Raw genomic sequence first — 23544 nt, 5'->3', positions numbered from 1 at the left:
ACTGGGAAGGAAGTTGACCTCACCTCTCCTAGGTCTTTTAATATTGGCCCTTGGTGCAGCTCCTTCTGGGTTTGTTCTGCTGCGCTTCCCAGAATTTACAGCTACATCTTTGATGCCAGCTTTAGCCAACTTCTTTCTTTGGTTTCCTATTTTATGTCTCAGACTATTCTTCCATCCTTCCCACCCGGTGTCAGAGTTTCTCTCCTTTAAACAGGGATGTTTTCTAACTAAAGCTTCTGCAGCCTTGCCAATTTGTGTGCTACTAGGATATGCCTTCAGTCTAAAGATTTCTTCCCCCATTGTCTCGAGTATGTTGTGTTTTTGATCTCTAGGGAGTCTAATTACTGTCCCATCTTTTTCATATGCTGCATTACCTTCCCTTAGCACATGTTCCATCTCATAAGAAAATGTTGGAACAATAAAAACCTCTGGCCACCGACTAATACGCTCTGGTGTATCTGTGCTATCAGTACTATCAGTCAGAATGATTGTGTCATCAGTGCTGGTTGAAATCTGGTCCAGCTCAACTAATCTGACAACTTTGACAGATGCTGTGCTTGGCAGGTGTTCTATTTCAACCAAATTACACAATGCATTATCAAAATCTGGGTCGTGAAACTGAAGCCGAAAGTCAAAAGTCAACTTTAGCCTAGTTCTGATCTCATCTATGAGGGCTTGTACACTGCTTGGGCAAGATGGTAAAATTAGTCTTTCAGCATTATCAGCATCAAGGATGACCCTTAGCTTCAATCTCTCTGTTGGCTCCATCTGAGGTTGTAGTTTCTGTAACATACAGGATTCAAATATTATAGTGATATTTCAACACACATTGAGTTGTCATGTAATGCCACTTATGTATTACCTTTACATTGGCGGAAGGCTGGGGAGATCTGCTGATGTTTCAGTTCTGCTTCTTTAGTCAGACACTGGAATGAAATGTTTTGTTGTTAGAATAAGTTCATTTGCAATCTTATAAGCAAAATGCGGCATGTGGTCAGACAGCTGGCACAGAGATTTAATACTATGACCCTTCGGTTGATGCTCCACTAGTTCATATGACCTCAAGTGCTCAACATACAATGTGTCATAGTCTTTCAAGAGAAAATAAATGTTGTTTCTGATGAGTAGTACATTTAGAATCTCTTTGAACTCTGGCAATGCAGCATAAGCACCAGTACATACAAACATGCCAATTACAAAGTTTGTACCATCAATTGTTACTTGTTTTGTTCCATATATGGTGTCGCTGTCAGCAATACCTGAGATAAATGATTGTGTATCTGCAGGTAGTGATGCAATGTACAAAGACTCCATTTTGGATGTCTGTACAGGTGGTTTGAAAAACTTTGATGACGACAAGTAAAATGCCATCATGCTCTGATGTCGCTCTGCCAAAGTTTTTAACACATTTTTGTAGTTGTGAGTGTCATGAATTATTTTTTTGAAAACCTTATGCTTTCCCTCAAATCTCATTGTCCAGAGATGGACTAAGGGACCAAAGCACTTTATTAAGTGTGGGTAATGCTCGATGTAATGATGCTTTGGCCTGAATCGAACATTCGGAAAAACTTCCTTGAAGAAATGTCGGTGCTCCAAAACTTTACAAGCCATGTACTGAATGGTCTCTTCATTAAAAGTGTGGGACATGGCAAGTTGAACGACATCCTTTAAGTCCATTAGCACTTCCCAAAATTTGTCTCTTTCTGGGACTTTTGAACCAATGAGAAGAGGAAACAGTCTAAGCAGGGCATGATTTTCATGTCCATTGCCACCAATGGTTCCCCGGCTGGCAAAATTTGAGGGTATTGGATGAGGGCGATCAACTTTGTCAGAATGTTGGTATGGAAAGCGCAATATTGCTCTGTTCAAGTCTTCTAGGGTAAAATATTTTCTAGAAATCAAACCTTTTAAGCAATGCGCCAACTCCACTGGAATGACACCTTCAAACAGGTCATGCAGGAGGTCAGGTGGGAAGCCTGTGACAGGATGGAAGTAGGAGAGATGGTCAGAAAGAACACAACTGTTTTTCACACCATAATTTTCCTCACTGCCATTGCTCTGAAGCTGATGTACAAGATTATCATGAAAATCTTTTGTTCTCATCACGTAATCTCCTGTTACAGCATTTTCTGTTTGTGTGGCATGACAAAACCTGCAGAAATGTGTAGACCTGAAGCTTTCATTAAAACCAGCAAGCCCATGGGCAGCAAGGTTATCTGCCACAACAGAGTAGACAGTGCCTCTAAGACACTCACCAAGGGTATCAATGTATACGCCTACTTCTTCAAGAGTTTTCAGATCATTCAAGAGTGGTGACAACACTTTCTTATATCCAAAAAGGCGTACATCATTAGAATTGCACAAGAGAGCGAGCTGAGTGCAGTGGAGAGCAGAACGGGATTTAACTGGAAAGTTTGCCAGTGTCCAATAAACTGCAAAAACTTTATGTATTTTTTTTGAGGTACCAAGTGGGTTTGTGATTTCTAAATCATCCACATAAAGTAATATTGACAGTTTTGTTCCCTCTTGTGACAGTAGAACGTTTTCCTGGTAGTAGGATCCATCACAAAATGACATGAAATATCCAGGTGTCTGTGTGGGTGCTTGTTTAACTTCTTCAAGCACATCAGTTTTTTTCAGCAACAATTGCAAAGATGTAAGAATTGGCACATATATGTAGGTGTGCTTTGATGAATCAATTAAATACTCCACAGGCTTGACATATGGAAAGTTTGCTTCATAGTAAGATTTTCTCATCTTAGCTGTTGACAGTGGTCCTTCAGATGTTACACATTTGTGTAAAACATTGCTATCAGAAACTACCTGACAAATCTCACCAACCAGTTCATCGGTATATGGACAGTTATGCTTCTGTAGAACATCAACAACTGATTTTCTAATCAGAGGTTCTGATAACAAAAACAGATGATCAATATGCTCAATGATCTCCTGTGTTGCTCTCTGGGACACATGGAGAATGCTCTGCATTTTCAAGAAAAAGCCAGCCAGATTGTACTGCAACTGCTCTTTTAAGTCCTCAGGTCTACCGATACTGCTAGTGGATGCCACTTCATTTTCATGTAATGACTCTAGTGATTCAAGCTGCATTTCATCTTTTTGGTCTACATTCATGACACATTGTACAATGCCTTCATCATAGTTTGTTGAACTTTGGTGGTCTCTGCATTTGTGGGCGTTGAATGTTGAGTATACATTGGTTTTAAAATTGCAGTCCTTGAAAGGACATAGGACAGTTTCTTTCCGTTTTAAATGCCCCCTGAGATGGATAAACATTTGTCTTTCAGTGAATGGCTGCTTAAAGTTACACACAGGGCAACAAAATCCATATTCATTAAAAGCTGGATAAGAGCTGTCTTTCCTTTGGGTAGCAGTGTGTATTCTTGACAGATGTATCTTTAATGAATTGAATGTACTAAACGTACACATGCAGGTGTTGTAGAGACAGGGCAAAGGTGAAATTGTAGAGTACTGACTATGGTTAAGCCGATAATGCTTCAGCAACATGACTTTTATTGCAGTAGAAAAACTGCACAACTTGCAATTCCACATTTTGTCATAGATCAAAGGGTCACAATTAGATGTCAAATGTTTTATATCACCTTTACTGGCTGTCTTTAGAGGCAGAAGAGCAGTGGATGATCTCTCCGTGTGTGCTGCTTCTTATCAAACACTGTAATGTCACATAAAAAATATGTTAATATATTTGACATTTGAACAGAAAGCTAGCAGTGTGGTATTTTTACATTTACACTCTTACTACACCCAAAAATGCTAAAGTTGGATAATAAAAGTTTCAAAAACATTATCAACAGTAAGTTTTGGTCTTATGTAAGAGCAAATTTTCAATTTAGGTTGGTAAACTATGACTAAACATTAATTTTAACTTTAAGTTTTTTGCCATGAAGCTTTGAAAAAGTAAGTTTCACCACTCCAACAGTTTTATCCAAATAAGCCGCCAACCCTTATATTTAAAATTTTTTTACAGTTGGGCTTGTCCACTGAGTTTTTCACACATGTTGTTTAAACATTTGGACTAGTGAAAGTTTAGTTAAAAATAATTGAACTTTATTTTATCATTATGCTTTGTAGCTTTGAAAAGGTAGGTTACTTAACAACTATTTCACCAAATACTGTATAAAACAGGCGGACTTCAAAAAAAGCCAGGCGGGAGCTGTGCTAGCAAGCTCCGTGTGCTTGCAAGAATCTTTTTTCTGCATATCAGCAATATCAGCAAGTCTGATAAATTCACCTGCAAGTTGTGTATAAGCATTTACATTAATTAAAGAAAAAACATTTACCTTGTAATTTTCACAATGTAGCCGCTAAAATTCTTCTGTGTCGCTTGCCTCTAATGGTGGACAAGTCCGGGCAAAACACCTTGCATCGTGCACAAAGCTTAGTGATGACATCAGAAAAAGGAGGGGTTTTATTTCTTTGGGCTGAATCAGTGATCACAACTCAAACAGGTCAAAGCAACAATACTCAAAATGAATGATAAACAGATGTGTACTTATTGCAAGTGAGTTAGTACAACAAACTGTTCATTTTGGATCTACTTAAATCAGTTTATAAAAGTTACTCTAACTATTTAGCTGATCTGAGTACAAATAACTAAATTATTTTAGTAAGAAGCACCATTGGGTTTTACAGTGCAGCAATCAGGAGCAAACCTGAGAAGACCCTCACTTGTGGCAAGAACTCTCCTGAAACCCAGTGGGAGCAGTCCTCTGTTTGAGACCATGGCTTCAGACTTAGAGGTCTTGACACACAGTAAGACCAAAGTTGTAATAATCCTTGAAGGATTTTAGGGAAGGAAGGTCTTCACGAAGCCTTGAACTTTATATCCTCCTCCTGTTCACTGGTCTCTCTTATTTCTTAACTCTTGCCCTCGTCCTGCTTTTGTCAGGCTTTAGCTTGTGCTGAGATCTCCCTGGCTGCTTGTTTTCTTTCTGTTTCCTCCTCAAATAAACACACTGAGTGACTTAATTAAATGAAAGCATTGGTGCATTTGTGAGAATGGATCGGTATCAGTACCGGCAGCTTCAAGGGCAGCAGACAGAGCACTCTGTTTTTGGTGCAAAGGATTGTGGGTGCAGTCCGCTTCTGGTTGACTGGCCTTGACAGAGAGAGAGAGAGGGTCTATAATTAGTGCTTAAGGCCAAACAACTGCCACATTCCACATCTGTAAATGACAGAGTGCACGATGGACTGTCTCGCTCCCTGGCTGTCTGTCTGTGTCTTTCGCCCACTTGTTCCAGTTGTTTCCAGCTCATACTGTCCAAACCTCCAGAGGAGATAAGTGTCTTTGTCCCCTCTTTCCTACTCTTCACTCTCCAGTGACACAAATCCCTTCTTTTTATTAAGTTGTTAAGCAACCGTCCAGCTAGTTTTGTGCATTAAGCAGATCACATCACGTTGATTTCATGTGCCTGCTTCCTATTTTCTGTGCAGTGTTGCAGAAACATCACAGAAAGTAAGAGAGGAGACTTTTTCCCCGTGTTTGTCGCTCCTCCTCTAGAAGGCAGGGCTGAGATCATTCCCGGGCCACTTAGGTTAAACCCAGATTTTCTCTGTGTGGCTAAAATAATTCACTTTAATCTGGATGTCTACTTTGGACAGTATTCTTATAAACAGTCCTATCAGTACTCTGTGTATTTTGTCCAGAAGGTCTGTATCCACATCTGTTCAAAAGATCTGCAAAAAGAGCAACTGAACTTTATTTAAGATATCATATGTTTGTTATTGTTATCTTCACATGGGTTAAAATGTATCCAGATTACAAATGTAAAAAGTTACATGTACAGTTACATAACAGAATATAATGAGTTCAGTGGTTCTGGCTGTTTTTCAGCATTTGGCTTTCTCTCTGGTTTTATTCTCTCCTCCACCCGTCTGTTGATCATTACACTGGGTGACCTGTCTAACATCATGTGTGGAGAAGCAGGTAGACATTGTGTGCCTTACTGAGGAGAGGAGACATGCTGCATCCACACCTGTGTGTGCAGCTTTGGGGTGTGCAGCCGTCTGATGTGGATGCTGTGACCAGAGAATTCAGTCGGTAGGTGAGAGTGGCAGTCATTGTAATGCATGGATTCTGATAAATCCATCACTTCAATCCTGCTTTTATAATATTGCTGTTACAATTCACAGCAGGCTAAAATCATCTTCAGGCCAAATGTCTGGTGCTCCCGATGGCCAGTCCGCCATGGCTCCGGTATGTCTCTCCAGCAGTGGGACTCCATCACCATTTAATGAGGTGACAAGAGCCTGCTGAGCCTACTAGTTGGAAGAGGAAGCTGCCTACTAATCATGCCTGTGAGAGTGATAATAACTGATAACAGCCTTGTAATGGGCTGATAACATTATAAACAGGTGGCTGCATCTCAGGTGCGATACAGCTCCGTCTTTAATGATTAAAGGTGCACTGGAAAACTTTCAGTCACCGATCTCCTCAGCAGCTGCAGACGCACATTTCCATCTTTGTATATGAAGTAAAACACATTTTAAGAAGTCACAAACATTTTGAAAGAGCGATAAACATCAAAGAGCAGCTATGATCGAAGCAGAAACCGGGTGACTTGATTCCTGTTTTTACTCCGTGTCTGTTTCCTGAACAGAATTTCCTCTCCCGCCTTTAACGCCATCACCATGAACAAGAAAAACTACTTTGGCTTCATGTGCATGAATACAATGTCAGCGACATCTAATCGATCATCATGTTGGCTGACAGTAAATGCAGGTGTAATTATAAATTCAGCAGAAGATTTTATCCTTCCTTAATAAAGGCTCAGCGTTTGAAGATGAAGCAGCAGACAGATGCGCTCATATCTCAGGGCTACTCTGCCTTTAGTTCATTCAGGCTGCGCTTACATTAGAAGGCTTGGAAAGTTATTGGTGTATATTGATGATTTTCAGCAAATGCAATGACAAGATAAAAAATCAAAGTGCATTACCCTGTCCTCAACACCAGTAGTTTTAATCACTTTGTGCCCAAGGCTCACCAACATTTCAAAGTACAACTGTATTCGCCCATGTGTCCTCTGGCACGTCATCAGTTCTTCTTTTGACCGTGGTCTCAGATGAAGATGCTTTTTGTTTATTTATTTGCAAAAAGCTCCACTAGCTTGTAACTCGCGTCCATTAGGATGCATTTTCACACAAAGCAGCAGCTCTTCCTGCTTCCTCTGGTTCACATCCTTTTCCAGAAGGCAAAGGTTCTCTCAGAAGGTTTGGTTGGTTTGGTTTGCGAGAGCCTCTTTAGCTTGTCCATCCATCCATCAAATGATCAGAATGATCAGAAACAGATCAGCTCAATTTTATTTATATAGCGCCAAATCCCAACAAACAGTCGCCTCATGATCTGCATTCTGTGATGATTTAGTTCATCACAGAATGCAACAGTACACCTGGATTCAGTCCTAAAACCACTGTGAAGTAGGGAGTTCCTGCCCTGCTGCTTTGGGTCTTCTCATAGGAACAGCTGACAGTAAGGAGAATGGAGAGAATCAGACTCATCCTTCAAGATTGCCTTGAAGGTCACACTGGAAGTTTATCTTGGTCTGTTGTTTTGTGAGTTTACTCATTTCATTCTTCAACCTCCTCTTCACAGAGGATCACTTTAAAGCTGTGTGTGTGTGTGTGTGTGTGTGTGTGTGTGTGTGTGTGTGTGTGTGTGTGTGTGTGTGTGTGTCTGTGTGTCTGTGTGTGTGTGTGTGTGTGTGTGTGTGTGTGTGTGTGTGTGTGTGTGTGTGTGTGAGATGATTTGCTGCTCAGACTCTGCCCCCTCACAGTGATGGATGGCAGGTTGCTGGCTGGCTGTCTTCAGTGTCAATCTGATTTCTGATTGGCTGGCAGTGTATCGGCCTATATGTGACAGTCTCCACAGAGAGAACACAGTCAATAATAAATCATTCTTTTTTTTTAACAGCGAGTCAACAGAGCACCAGAGTGACTGTGTTATATTTCATCTGCAGACACGTCTGCCTTTATAAAGCTGAATTTAATCACTCTGAATGTGACCCAATGAGAAGATGTGCATATGCTTCATGTATGAAACCTCTGGTATGAAAATTAGCTCGCTCATGCAATCTCTGTGTTCCCAGTTTTTAGTCTGGATTAATTGTTGTCAAACTCTAGTTGGACCAAACAAACAGATCTGGTTAGAAAATCCAGCGATGACACTAACAGAGAACGTTCACCTTCAAAATAAAAGTTGTGCCTTTTCAAAAATGTTGACATAACTTTTACTTTTACTTCCAGTGTGTGTTACACTTTTCCAAGTTTCCTTTCTGCTTAGGGAGTAGTTGATTTCCGTGCAAAGAACTGGCAACTGTGGTGATCTGTAAGCAGCCAGAGCAACCATATGGAGGTTTTTGGAACCGCACCCTCTTTGCAACTGCCAGCAACATCCATCCAACTCTCACCAACCAGTCAGAGGATACACACCTTTTAGTGGCCAGAAGTTGCCAGGGGGTTGTCAATCAGTCTCTAGGCATGTGTGAGTAAGGCCTTAAAGTCTTAATTAGGGGTGTGGCCTCTTTGACTGACAGGTGGATGGTGACACAGGCGGCTGTAGCTGCTAGCTGTCTGCTAGGCTTCACCTCAGCTAACTGGAGTCCCTGAACTGGACCTCTGGACTGTGTTTGTACTGTTGGAGCCTTTTGGAGCCTTTTTAATGCAATTATCTGACCAATAATACGCCTGCTGTGGCTTCATTGGACTAACAGACCGTCCAAGAAGGCGGAGCTCCAGTTTGCTGAGTGAGATTCTTTTCATTTGGACATCATCAGGAGAAAAGTACACACCTCTTAATCTTTGAGTTCAGGTGTGTTCAGTCTCGTTACCACATGCGTGTAAAATCAAGCACCTGGCCATGCAGTCCATCTTTACAAACCTTTGTGAAAGAATGGGTTGTCCTAAAGAGCTCACTGGATCAGTCCATTTACCATGTCTGTGTCTGTGTGATGCTCCCATGCAATCTATGGATGCAGATGCAGGTCTCTCTTGTAAATGAGACAGTAAATCTCAAGAAATTTTCCTGTATAAATAAAGGATTAATAAAAAAAAAAAAAAAAAGAGATTGCTAACCAAACAAGCTAGCATTACCTTCAAATTTAGCACTCCACCCTCTTGTTCAAATATGGTCACTTCTGGCTCCAGAAAACCAGCATGGCAGGTAGCTGCTATGCAGTCTATGATATTTATCCATGTTCATGTGCTGTCACTGTCTTTCCAGGTCCATACCACTCCAAATATACAAATATAGTCACTTCTGACTACAATAAACTAACATGGCAGTGGCCAAAGGGCAGCACTGAAGCTTAAGAATGGGTGGGTGGCTGATGTCATGTTTGTTTCATTTAAATATTTTTTCATTTTGCATCACTTTGCATGTTTGTGTAGAAATAGATTAGTGGTTGCTCTCGGGCATGTAGCACAGCGCTGTATGAAAGAGGGCAACAATAAGGATAAACAGGAACGTGGCAGCTGTTTGGCGTGCGTTCCTGTGACATACTCAGCTGTATTTTATCTGTTTCTGCAGCCCAAAAGAAGTGTGTGTGTGTGTGATCATTGTCGGTGCTGCTGTGCCACAGCCTGTCACAGCCTGACAGTGAGGATGTGGGCTGCGTGTTTGTGTTGGAGTCTGTGGAACGGTTATCATGACAGAAATCTGCTTCTGGTGGTCGTGTTTTGGAGTGAAGCGGTTGTTAATTGTTACATTAGCGCAGTGTGGACTCGCAAACTGCGGTCGCAGCATAATCGTGCGGTTCTTTTTCTGCACGCATGGTGCTGATGAGCTGATAAAGCAGCTGCTGCCTGAGTGTCTGAGTGCCTGCTGGAGCATGACTGTAGATAAGGAAAGAATGGAAAACAATGTTCAGACATTTGTAAAAATATGCATGTTTGTTTTGGGGGTTTTTTCATTCTAGAGTCAGATCAGAAGATTAATAACTGTTTTGTCTCCGTCACAGCATCTCTATAGAATAGTTTAGCACAAAGACTGTGAGCCTGTGAAGGGTCACTGTGTGATGATAGAAACTGATCTGGTGTAATTGTCTATTTGCAGGCTTTAGGCAACAATCAGCTTCACTCAGCACCAAACTGGGAAATGAGAATCACATCAAGGGCCAGGCATGTAGAGTTTATTGAAATGCTTTAATTTACTGTCTCACAGAGCCTCACATGTACAGTACACAAAGCCCTCAACCAGCAGAATACAGCTTTACAGGTGGCCCACAAACAGCCAACTCAGTGTGACCTGCCTGAATATGACAGCTGCTGGCGCTGCAGGCCGACAAATGAAGCAAAGACATCCTGATGCAAAATAATGACTCTTTCACATCGTGTTTCAGTGGTTCCTTCATAAAAGATTGTTGGTGATGTAGTTTACAGTAGTGTTCCCTGTCTGTGGCTCTGTATCTGCTGGTTTGGGTTCATCTCGTGGCAACCAGAGCCCGTCTGTACTCTTGTTAAAGAAGTGCTCGAGTCTCTGCAGGGCTGTTGCTTGTCACTGTGCTGACTTCAGCTATGACTGGGCGAGAAAGTCTTCTGAGAACATGAAGTGAAGCAGCAGCCTGGGTAAAGGTTTGTGAAGAGTTGGGTTTGGCCTGCAGGCTTTGAGCATTTCATAGCATCATTTCATATTTAGGGAATATCTGCATCAGTGGGTTAAAGTAGACAAAATATTTTTGATCTGTATTGAATTCAGTGAATTTTCCATCTTTTTCATTTCTTTCAGTCATTGAAAATGTTCCTTTCACTAACAGATTTGTGAACATCAGCTCTGTTGAATCTTATTTTAATCTCTATAGACATGTAGAATATTAGAGTGTCTTTCACTGCATTTGTCATCATTGTAACCCTTAAAATAAACCTTTATTCTGCTGATTCATCAGCCTGTTAATCAGTGACTCCCAGGTAAAAGAAGTGACTCATCACAGATGCACATTTATTAGGATTCAGTACTTTCACAAATGCTTTCAACATGTTTTGGAGGGCGTTTTAACTTAGAATATGTGTGTGTGTGTGTGTGTGTGTGTGTGTGGACCATTCCTGTAACTTCACCTTATCACCAAAATGTGATCCACCTCCAGCTGTGATTGGACAGGTGGGATCAGGTGAGAGATGGTTGTTCTCCTCTCTCCAGCTCTTGTATGATTTTTTTTGTTTTTTAAATTTGTGGTACTTTTCATATGAAAAACCCATCACAGCTGTACCTGTGCAGGCTTCAGCTGCTGGGCTCTCTCAGTGTATCATGATTAGCATCATTCACAGGTGAAAGAGAACCTGCCATAATCTGTAATCAGTGCCATAGATGCCATTTGCTTGGTTCTGTTTTCCTTTTTTAAATTAGCTTTGTGAGCAGTTTTAATGTGTGTAAAACTGACAGTGGTGAGTGCAGGCTAAAGAGGATCTATTAGATCATTTAACCACTGTAGGGGGAGGGGGGTGGGGGGGGGGTAGGCCAGGCGGCCCGCGGGGCTCGTGATACACTGGTGGAAACTCTGCAGTGTCATCATCCCCATTCTGAAACATCACAATGATATAATTAAGACTATAAAATCTTACCTGCATGGCTTAAACTCCCACTTCAGCTGGAGCCACTTCTAACCATTTTAGATTTGAAATGGGAAATTAAATGTTGATGATGGCAAGTAACAAAGTGCTGCAAATACGGTACTTCTGTTTTATTATGGTCTTAAGCTTCATTATCCAACAGAGTCCTGGAGAACATGGAGGTCAGCATTAAAGGAAAAATGCTTCAACACCAGCCGTCCCTTCAGTGTCTGATAGTTTAAAACAATTGATTTAGTCTCCTCCTCGTTCTGCTAATTTATGAAGCCCTCATCTCGTGCCAATAAAGCAGCCAATGAGTGGAAGGGAAATAAAGAACGCGGCAGATTGTGACTGCTGGCTTTGTGTCAGAATCGATGTGGACGTCACCGATGATTCAAATGTTTTTGTTTTAGAGGAAACTCGTAAAAAGTGATGGAGAGATGGGCAGCTTAAACAGCAATTACAGCCTTTGATTTTCTTTGGTCCAAAATGGCCTCGATGAGCCGAACACAGACAGTTTAATCAGCTGCAGCTGGTATGAACAGACATCTATTTACCAGCCTGTATGTGTGTGTGTGTGTGTGTGTGTGTGTGTGTGTGTGTGTGTGTGTGTGTGTGTGTGTGTGTGTGTGTGTGTGTGTGTGTGATCTGAGGTGGCTGTGGTACATTTAGTCTATACTGTATGTTGTGTAAAACAAACCTCTCTTCCTGTCCTCCTCCACCTGTTTGTGTTTGACAGCAGGTGTCTAATATCTGTGGACAGCTCAGTGGTCCATCACAACATGGGCAGATGGTGTTCACTGGCCAACACCCGCTTCCAGCGACCTTCTTTCCTTCCTAGATTCCTTCTTCCCTCCCTTCCTTCCTCCATGCAGTCCGAATAAAGACATGTCCCTCTGTAGCCTTGAACTTTGAAAGCCCTCAACAGACAGCAGAAGTTGCCAAGGACTTAGTGCTACCCACTGCGACCTGTGTGTGTGTGTGTGTGTGTGTGTGTGTGTGTGTGTAAGAGATGAAACAGCAGCCAGTTCACCCAGAGGAACGTCTGTCTGTGTTGGCGTCCAGGTCCGCCCTGCTCGGGGATCAAACTGCTGGAACATTTTAAAGAGCAGTTTTCAGCAACTTTCTCCTTGGGTTTAGATCTGATTTCTGAGGCGCTCTCTTATATCTTAGCTGAGGTTAATGGCTTTCTGTGTGGTTATTTTCTTGATGATTGCTGCTACAACTTCTGAAATTTGCTGATTTTTCAGTTGTTTTTATGGGTTCATCAGTGTGAAGGTAATATATTATTGAGGCTTTTTTCCCTCTATTTTATAGACAAAATGGTAGAATTTCATAAAACATTTTTTTCCCTCTGGGGCTGAAAAATGAAACCACCACTTATGTGGGGACACCTGTTATTCCTCTGCAGTCCAGCAGAGGCTCCAGCAGTGAGTCCGTCCCCACAGACCCCATGTTAAAAAAAAACCTAATTAAATCTACGTCTCCTACATCTCTTTTACATCTCCCAGAACATACTGTGGTTGGCTCAGATGAAATAAAGGACAAAGCTAATGTGGTCAGTCACTTTAATAAGCACTTCATTTGTGCCGGATGTGTATTAGATAGTGTGAAGGTAAATACATCGGTCACATATTTTAACACCACCATGAGAAAAATAAACTTGTTTGAATTGAAAACTTTTTCAGTTGCCCCAGTTTGTAAAGCCCCAAAGGACACTGATGATAAAAGATCTGGAGGTCCAGACAATTTGGATCCTTATCTTTTAAAGATCTCAGCAGATACTATTGCTGAACCAGTCACTCACATTTTCAATCCAAGTCTTCAGTCCAGCTCTATACCTAAGAATTGGAAAGCTGCTTACGCTCTCCCCTTATTTAAAGGTGGAGCTCCACCAGTGTTCAACAATTACTGTCCAACCTCCAAGCTTCCAGTCCTGGGTAAGGTCCTTGAATCTCAGGTAAATTCACAGTTAAAACTGTTTTTATCTGATAATGTTGCAGTCGGGTTCAAGAATTGGATGCAGTAGCATTACTGCTGGTACAGCTATGATAGGTGATTGCATAGGTGTCCTGAACAGGAAACAGCACTGCGCTGCCTTATTTGTGGATCTGTCTAAGGCACTCAATGGATCATGACTTGCTGCTGTAAAAACATTATTAATGATTATTTTGCCTGTTAAATGGTTCTGAAATTCTCTTGTAGATCAACCTCAGTGTGTTTATGCAAAAGGCCATAAATCAGATTTTTCTTGAGGTTCAGTTTTTATTAAAAAAAAAAAAAAAAAAACTTTTTATGCTGATGATGCTGCCATATACATACACATGCTCCCTCTGTGGGGCAGGAAGAACCAAAACTTCAAATTGCATTTCCCTCATTACAGAATGTTCTGCTACATATAAAACTGGTTTTAAATGTTCACAAAACAAAGTTTAAGGTCTTCTCAAGAGCTCATCCACAGGAGTTTAATTATTTTAACATTGTTACATCTTATTATATATATCTATGCTTAAAGTACATGTATTTGAGCACATGGATAGATGACAAGTTTCTCTTTAATTTACATTTTGCTAATGTTGTAAGGAAAAACTTGTGGAAGGTACTTTTCTGCCTGTGATTGATTATTGTGATACAGTGTATGTGCACGCCACATCTTCAGTTTTGCAGAATCTTTATTTGGTGCACCACACACCTCTATGTTTTATTACAAATGCAAAGTCTCTGAGTCAACATTGTATTCTTTATGATTTGGTGAGTTGACCATCACTGACTCATTTGCCCCTGAGTCACACTAATTGTCAGAATCCTTGAAGCACAGGTCAAAGAGGAGGAGTAGCAGCAATCTTCTACTCCAGTTTATTATTTAGACATAGACAGACTTTATTGTCATTCAAATTACACCACACAGTGTGCATTACATCACACTGTGTGGCCCAGAGTAGATTTGGAGGAACAGCAGCAGTGATAGAGTGCAGTGCAAAGCACAAATAAGACTACAAGTAATAAATAAAATAAAAATAAAGTGTGCATGTGTGTATGTACACACACACACACACACACACATACATACAGCACAATTAATCAAAGACCCAGACAAAGTTTTAAATCTTTTGAAAGCCTGACTCTTAGTCTTGTCCATCCTAATTGGGAAAATCAAAAACCTGTTTTATTTGTTATTATCTATCGTCCACCTGGTCCTTACTCAGAGTTTCTGTCTGATTTCTCAGACTATTTATCTGATTTAGTGCTCAGTTCAGATAAAATAATTATAGTGGGTGATTTTAACATCCATGTAGATGCTGAGAATGACAGCCTCAACACTGCATTTAATCTATTGTTAGATTCAATTGGCTTCTCTCAAAATGTAAAGGAGCCCACCCACCACTTTAATCATACTCTGGATCTTGTCCTGACATATGGCATAGAAACTGAAGACTTAACAGTATTCCCTGAAAGCCCCCTCCTGTCTGATCATTTCTTAGTAACATTTACATTTACTTTAATGGATTACACAGCAGTGGGGAATAAGTTTTATTACAGTAGAAGTCTTTGTGAAAGTGCTGTAACTAAGTTTAAGGATCTAATTCCTTCATTATTATGCTCTTCAGTGCCAACACAGTACAGAGCAGCTACCTAAACTCTGCTCCCAGTGAGGTCGATTATCTCGTCAATAGTTTTACATCCTCACTGCGTATAACTTTGGATACTGTGGCTCCTCTGAAAAGGAAAGCTTCAAATCAGAAGTGCCTGACTCCGTGGTATAATTCACAAACACACAGCTTAAAGCAGATAACCCGAAAGCTGGAGAGGGAATGGGGTCTCACTAAATTAGAAGATGCTCATTTAGCCTGGAAAAAGAGTTTGTTGCTCTATAAAAAAGCCCTCCGTAAAGCTAGGACATCTTACTATTCATCATTAATTGAAGAAAATAAGAACAACCCCAGGTTTGTTTTCAGCACTGTAGCCAGGCTGACAAAGAGTCAGAGCTCTGTAGAGCCGAGTATTCCTTTCACATTAACTAGTAGTGACTTCATGGATTTCTTTACAAATAAAATTTTAGACATTAGAGAAAAAATTATTCATAACCATCTCAAAGATTATTCTTCATGTTCGGCTGCTTTCAGCACTGCTGGTATTTGTTTAGACTCTTCAATTGTTACTTCCTCCAAACCACGTGTCTATTAGATTAGAAACAGCTAACTGATCATCTGCAGAGGAACGGTTTATTTGAAGAGTTTCAGTCAGGTTTCAGAATTCATCACAGTACAGAAACAGCATTAGTGAAGGTTACCAATGATCTTCTCACAGCCTCTGACAGTGGACTCATCTCTGTGCTTGTCCTGTTGGACCTCAGTGCAGCTTTGATACTGTTGACCATAACATTTTATTACAGAGATTAGAGCATACTATAGGTATTAAAGGTACTGCACTGCAGTGGTTTGAATCATATTTATCTCATAGACTCCAATTTGTTCATGTAAATGGGGAGTCTTCTTCACACACTAAGGTTAATTATGGAGTTCCACAGGGTTCTGTGCTAGGACCAATTCTATTTACATTATACATGCTTCCCTTAGGCAGTATTATTAGAAAGCACTGCATCAGTTTTCATTGTTATGCAGATGATACTCAGCTTTATCTATCAATGAAGCCAGATGACACACATCAATTAGTTAAACTGCAGGAATGTCTTAAAGACATTAAGGCCTGGATGACCTCTAATTTCCTGCTTCTAAATTCAGATCAAACTGAAGTTCTTGTACTCGGCCCCACAAATCTTAGAAACATGGTGTCTAACCAGATACTTACTCTGGATGGCATTACTTTGGCCTCCAGTAACACTGAGAAATCTTGGAGTCATTTTTGACCAGGATATGTCCTTCAATGCACATATTAAACAAATATGTAGGACCACTTTTTTGCATTTGTGCAATATTTCTAAAATTAGAAACATCCTTTCTCAGAGTGATGCTGAAAAGCTAATTCATGCATTTATTACTTCTAGGCTGGACTATTGTAATTCATTATTATCAGGCTGTCCTAAAAGCTCCCTGAAAAGCCTTCAGCTGATCCAAAATGCTGCAGCTAGAGTACTGACAGGGACTAGAAAGAGAGAGCAGATTTCTCCCATATTGGCTTCTCTTCATTGGCTCCCTGTTAAATCTAGAATAGAATTTAAAATCCTTCTCCTCACCTACAAGGTCTTGAATAATCAGGCCCCATCTTATCTCAAAGACCTCATAGTACCACATCACCCCAACAGAGCACTTCTCTCTCAGACTGCTGGCTTACTTGTGGTTCCTAGGATACTTAAGAGTAGAATGGGAGGCAGAGCCTTCAGCTTTCAGGCCCCTCTTCTGTGGAACCAGCTCCCAGCTTGGATTCAGGAGACAGACACCCTCTCTATTTTTAAGATTAGGCTTAAAACTTTCCTTTATGATCAAGCTTATAGTTAGGGCTGGATCAGGTGACCCTGAACTCTCTCTTAGTTATGCTGCTATAGGCCTAGTCTGCTGGGGGGTTCCCATGATGTACTGTGTGTCTTTTTATTCACCTCTTTTTTTAAAAGGGAGTTTTTCCTTCTCACTGTCTCCAAGTGCTTGCTCATAGGGGGTCATTTTGATTGTTGGGTTTTATTGTAGGGTCTTTACCTTACAGTATAAAGTGCCTTGAGGCGACTGCTTGTTGTGATTTGTTGCTATATAAATAAAACTGAATTGAAATAAACTGAAATCTCTATGCAGTTCATGGTAATCATGTAAATGTTCGTGTGCTATGAGGCTTTTATGAAGATGGACATTTGTATAATAAATTGCAAGAGGACATTTTAGATGCTGAGACCACGATGCAGGCTGAGCAGTGTGGGTCTTGTGACAGTGTGGTTTATGTCAGTGTTGGACTTGTTACTCACTAAATCTAATCGGCATGAAGGTTACACCATCACAGTTGTAAACAAGGCTCTGGTCTCCAAAACCAATGTGCTGTTTAATTTTTACAGAAAATGAACATGATGGAGGTGGATGAGAGCCAGATGACCAAGTCTGCTGCTGCCAGAGAAATGGCACAAACAGAGCTGATGGCTGGACAGCGCCACTGCCATCAGTCAGGCCACAGAAAGGGAAGCTGAATCTGTACAGCATTCATTCTCCAGCTAATCTTTCATGGCTGAGCTACACAGGTGCTCAGGAGGAGCAGCGTTTCATGGCTTGGCTCTCATTTTGTTCACTTCTAATGCATGTAGCAATGCAGCCAGCCTGCATGTGTGATTTATAGAGGCTGGTGTTTTAACTGTGGTAATCAAACACAATGGTTTAAATCATACTTCATACTCTCCATGAGCCTCCCCTCGACATTATGACCTAAAACTTTATTTTAATTCACCCTGAGGTGAGAATGAATATATGAACACAAGTTGACAGCAGTCAGTTGTTGAGATATCAGAGTCTGAACCAAAGTGGTGGATTGATAAATGAGCTAAAACATGAAAGCATGGTGACTTTTTCCACAGTCAGGAAACAGAACCCTGCAGATCGTCTGCTTGTAACAGTTTCTGATGGCATTTGTCTTCAAACTGTGAAAAAGTGAAACCGGGAACTGATTCACAGGTGAGAAAATGTCAGCTTGTTTACATCTACCGGCGACGCTGTCTTGGAAAAGTCACCTCATGAATGAAACATTTTGTTTCTCTCAGTTTCAGCAGCACGGTGCGACTGCAGCACTTCTTCGCAGCAGGAGTGAAATTGAGCAGCAGGTGAGCTGAGATCGGGGCTGTTTGTGGCGCAGGTAGTTGTCCCCAGTGGGAGAAACACTCAAGCGGAGTGAAGAAGTATTTTTAAAATGAACGTCAGACACTTTGTTTAAAAACATCCATCTCTGCCATCCGGTTTGCACATTACTGTATATCTTTGAGATCAAAACCTCAGTGCACCAAACTCCTGATGAAGAGAGGAGCGTGCAGGCAGAGTGTGGAAATGGAGGCTGGTGCTCGCTGACCTGTCATTAACCTGCTGCTTATCCTGTCCTCTGAACATTCGTATGATCACTGTGCTGTGCAGTCATGTAGAAAGAATCATGTAGAAAGAATCTCACTAACACAGCCCAGATAAGCAGAATAACTGGGACAGGAATGTCTGCACAGGTGTACCCTCAACAGTCACTGATAGGCTTAAAAAAGCAGACAAAAATAAACAATTATCTGAACCCTGACATTAAAAAGAAGGTAAGGATGTCTTAAACTAACCCAGATAGCAAAATGTGTGCAGCCCAGATCTGATCCGAACTAGAACTTTTCATTTGGCACATACTGAATGATGTCACTTGGCTGGTTTGCTCCTGTTTGCCAGGTCTGGGTCAAAGGTTAGCCATAGCAGTTCTGCACATAGACCAAGAATGAACCAACAGGGCAAACTTGTTGTTACAGGGTTTGCTTTTGATTGACAGATATTTGCCTTTGTCTGCTTGTGTATATGTTCGAAAAAGCTTATTGGACAAAAAAATAGGGCAGAGGAAAGTAATAATATTTTTCCAGGCTGGACCAAAATGTTTCCACAGTGAACCGGGAACATTTTATTATGTTTAGCTTGTGGGGTTAAAATACAGCTAAATAAGTCGTATTCATAAACTGAACTGTTCTGCAGACTTTTTTTTCACAAATTTAAAAAGTGAAGGTTTTATGTAAAGTCACAAACACACGACTGCAACAGATGCATGTGGGGCTTTTGGCTGAGCATGATCGGCTCTGCAGCACCCGGCCTATATCGACATGTCTCTCTGGTTTGCTGCCCTGCCTCTTTCAGAGCAAGCAACGTCATGCCAAACTACGAAATGAACATAATTGGCACGTTGCTGTCACAGTCACTGTACTCTGTGCTGCATGAAAACATTGATATTATACACCCCCTCTGCCCGGGGCAGTTTAACATCATAACATGTTATCAGTCCTGCTGACCAAATCACATCTTTTCAGACGAATGCACTTATTTTTTTCTGTGTCCTGCCTGTTTTTTCTCAACCCAACAATGAATTCAGATATTTCCGCATCTGCTGCGAGCCTGAGCTGCGAGCTGTTTATCGCTGTTTTCTCTGAACTGAAGTGAAAACGTGTGTCTGACGAGTAAAACGCCTCCTGAAAGATAGCTCTAAGTGCTTATGGCTGAGTTTGTGTGTTCGTCGTGTGCGCACAAACCATCTGATATGAGCCTGGAGACGGAGTGTCTCTGTCTGTGGCCCCTCTGTGCATGGGAGCGTGTGTGTGTGTGTGTGTGTGTGTGTGTGTGTGTGTGTTTATCCCCATCGTTATCTGTGACAGATAGTTATAAGCAGACAGACTGACGCTTTCCCAAGTGTTAGCCTTGGGGCGGACCGTGTGTGTGTGTGTGTGTGTGTGTGTGTGTGTGTGTGTGTGTGTGTGTGTGTGTGTGTGTGTGTGTGTGAGAGAGAGAGGGAGATGAGTATCTAAAATGCTCTCTTTAATACCCAACTCTCCCAGTTTGACTTTTTCCACCATTTTTTAACTTTCATTCATAAATTGAGTCTAACATCCCATCTTGTTAACACTTCTTCAGTGAACTCATCTACCAGCCCTCCCTATTTTACTTAATTATTTATTACTTTTATTATTTATCATTTGCTTTAATTTAAAGGTTGTCACCAACCATCAAAAATATTAAACTAATGCTGAAGTACAAAACCTGTAATTCCTCTAATGTCTAAGAGGTACTTCCAATATACCCTAGGAACCACAAGTAAGCCAGCAGTCTGAGAGCGAAGTGCTCTGTTGGGGTGATATGGGACTATAAGGTCTGGAGGCCAAAGTAATGCCATCCAGAGTAAGTATCTGGTTAGACACCATGTTTCTAAGATTTGTGGGGCCGAGTACAAGAACTTCAGTTTGATCTGAATTTAGAAGCAGGAAATTAGAGGTCATCCAGGCCTTAATGTCTTTAAGACATTCCTGCAGTTTAACTAATTGATGTGTGTCATCTGGCTTCATTGATAGGTAAAGCTGAGTATCATCTGCATAACAATGAAAATTGATGCAGTGCTTTCTAATAATACTGCCTAAGGGAAGCATGTATAATGTAAATAGAATTGGTCCTAGCACAGAACCCTGTGGAACTCCATAATTAACCTTAGTGTGTGAAGAAGACTCCCCATTTACATGAACAAATTGGAGTCTATTAGATAAATATGATTCAAACCACTGCAGTGCAGTACCTTTAATACCTATAGCAAGCTCTAATCTCTGTAATAAAATGTTATGGTCAACAGTATCAAAGCTGCACTGAGGTCCAACAGGACAAGAACAGAGATGAGTCCACTGTCAGAGGCTCTAAGAAGATCATTGGTAACCTTCACTAATGCTGTTTCTGTACTGTGATGAATTCTGAAACCTGACTGAAACTCTTCAAATAAACCGTTCCTCTGCAGATGATCAGTTAGCTGTTTTACAACTACTCTTTCAAGAGTCTTTGAGAGAAAAGGAAGGTTGGAGATTGGCCTATAATTAGCTAAGACAGCTGGGTCAGTGATGGCTTTTTAAGTAACGGTTTTATTTCCTGCCATCTTAAAAGTCTGTGGTACATAGCCAACTAATAAAAACAGATTTATCATATATATGATTGAAGCATCAATTAATGGAAGGACTTCCTTGAGCAGTATAGTAAGAATGGGAGCTAATAAACATCTTGATGGTTTGGAGTAAGTAACTATTGAAGTACCAAGACTACGTGAAGCACCCTTTGAAAGTCTACTAGAAGATGTTTATGTAGCATTGTGAACAATCACTATTTTGACTATGAGTGAAACCAATCAGCTGATGTATACCACAGCAGCAGTGATTCTTGAGATGCATGAATATAAGATGAATGGCAGGCACAAGGAGCAGTACCCCCCATGGAGAAAAAGACTAGAGGCTTAGATCAAGGCAGCACGGAGGGAAGTTTGCCAGCTCTCGGATGTCTTTCTGGAATCGAGTTATCGTGTCCACTTATGCAATATTCTTGTTCGGTTCTTGTTTTATATATTAAGGGTGTAAAAATCTTCTTGGGATCTTACAGAGATTTAAGTTCATGCTAATTTCAGCCATGAATTCATCTTTATGTTGTTGATTAGAGGTCTAAATGGTGCACAGCCATCAAGGCTAAAATCATTTAATATGTGCACTTTACTGCCTCCTATTAGTGTACACTTTAATTTTCTGTTGGGTTTTTCTCACTAGTTCATGATTCACCCTGACACTAGGCTGGAGTTTGGAACTGAGTTATAAAAATGTGATTTCCTGTATAGTAAAGCTGACTGTAAGTCATATGTAGACATGAATGCTGGCAGAGGACAGGTTTCTTCGAGGAATCACAGGAATCCTTTCAGATCTCTACGCCTTTCTGTTGATGTGATAATAAAGTAACTGCTCTCTTATTATTGTCTGCATGTATTCCAGTGTTCATTCATGCCAGCAGGATGGATGAATAAATGAACAACTCCTTGCATAAAACATAAAAGCAAATGGGAGTTAAATGGGAGTCTGTCATTTGTTGTTCATAGTTGGATGATATGAAACGGGAAGCAGACAGATAAAAACTAACTAGTTTGTAAATTTTAGAAGACGCTCACTAAAACTACAACAGCAACACGAAGTTTTATATTCTGCCAGTGATACAGCCTGAGGGGGAACAGAGAACATCTTCCTCCTAATCAGACCTTTTTTGTAGCTCGCTGCTCAGTAACGCTCCGCTTTACTCTGAGGTCCTCCGCCTCAGCGAGAGCTCCTGCACCAACAGAAATGCAGCGTTGTTTTTGACTCTTCTCCAGTACAGACACGGGAGCCGTCAGTCTGTTTGTCCTGCCAAACAAAGCGTTTCAACCACTTGTACCTCATTAAAAATACTGCAGACAAAGCCATTCTGAGCTCGGGAAATGAACTGTGTCGTGTGCTTCTGCCACAGAGCTGCAGCTTCACTAGAGGCCACTTACAGTCCTAACCATACACAAACAGAAGCATAAAAATGTGAGATCTGGGTTTAAAATTAATTACCTGCTAGAAAAACAAGAGTGATATCACAAGTTTGAGTAGTGTGCTCACTGTACTGCAGTGGGATAATAAACTGAATGTCTCCTGTTTTGGGGAATATAAGAAATTTGTTTTGCATTTGTTTTAAGGAGGGGGGGGGGGTCACAAGGTATGTTCCAACTACAAGGGAACCAAAGTCCTCAGCATCCTTGGGAAGGCATATGCTAAGGCCCTGTAGACCATAGGCCATACAATGTGTAGCGGTTATGGAACACTGGACCAGGATTTTAACCTCTTGAGAACACTTGAAGGTGTGAAGGTGTGTGGGAGTTACATGTGTTTTGTGTCCTGTGATGGATGCTTCAGGAGTGCGGAGCATCAGGAACATTGTTATGAGCCATTCAGTCCCTGTGCAGCCACAACAAAAGATTGGTTCTCATTGGCCACAATAAGTCAGACTCATTCTGTGCTAGGACCAATTCTACTTACACTATACATGCTTCCCTTAATCAGTATTATTAGAAAGCATTGCATACATTTTTATTGTTATGCAGATGATACTCAGCTTTATCTATCAATGAAGCCACATGACACACATCAATTAGTTAAACTGCAGAAATGTCTTAAAGACATTAAGGCCTGGATGACCTCTAACTTCCTGCTTCTAAATTCAGATCAAACTGAAGTTCTTGTACAAATCTTAGAAGCATGGTGTCAAACCAGATACTTACTCTGGATGGCATTACTTTGGCCTCCAGTAACACTGAGAAATCTTGGAGTCATTTTTGACCAGGATATGTCCTTCAATGCACATATTAAACAAATATGTAGGACCGCTTTTTTGCATTTGTGCAATATTTCTAAAATTAGAAACATCCTTTCTCAGAGTGATGCTGAAAAGCTAATTCATGCATTTATTACTTCTAGGCTGGACTATTGTAATTCATTATTATCAGGCT

The 23544-nt window shown here is 40.9% G+C and overlaps 1 protein-coding gene and 1 long non-coding RNA gene across 2 annotated transcripts in view; one reads left to right on the top strand and one right to left on the bottom strand.

Moving 5' to 3' along the window:
- dok4 (docking protein 4) overlaps positions 1 to 23544 on the top strand; it is an 85062-nt gene that overhangs the window by 14064 nt on the left and 47454 nt on the right. The gene's annotated exons all lie outside the window — the stretch shown is intronic.
- On the bottom strand, positions 178 to 4618 carry LOC115776442 (uncharacterized). The gene is made up of 5 exons (XR_004019458.1): positions 4320 to 4618; positions 3621 to 3691; positions 1905 to 1976; positions 863 to 926; positions 178 to 783 (listed from the first exon to the last, which is right to left on the bottom strand). It is a non-coding gene; the product is annotated as an uncharacterized LOC115776442 (long non-coding RNA).

This window comes from Archocentrus centrarchus, unplaced genomic scaffold (genome assembly GCF_007364275.1).
Source record: "Archocentrus centrarchus isolate MPI-CPG fArcCen1 unplaced genomic scaffold, fArcCen1 scaffold_32_ctg1, whole genome shotgun sequence".
In the NCBI taxonomy this organism is placed as follows: domain Eukaryota; kingdom Metazoa; phylum Chordata; class Actinopteri; order Cichliformes; family Cichlidae; genus Archocentrus; species Archocentrus centrarchus.
This window is presented reverse-complemented; position numbering and strand designations above follow the sequence as displayed.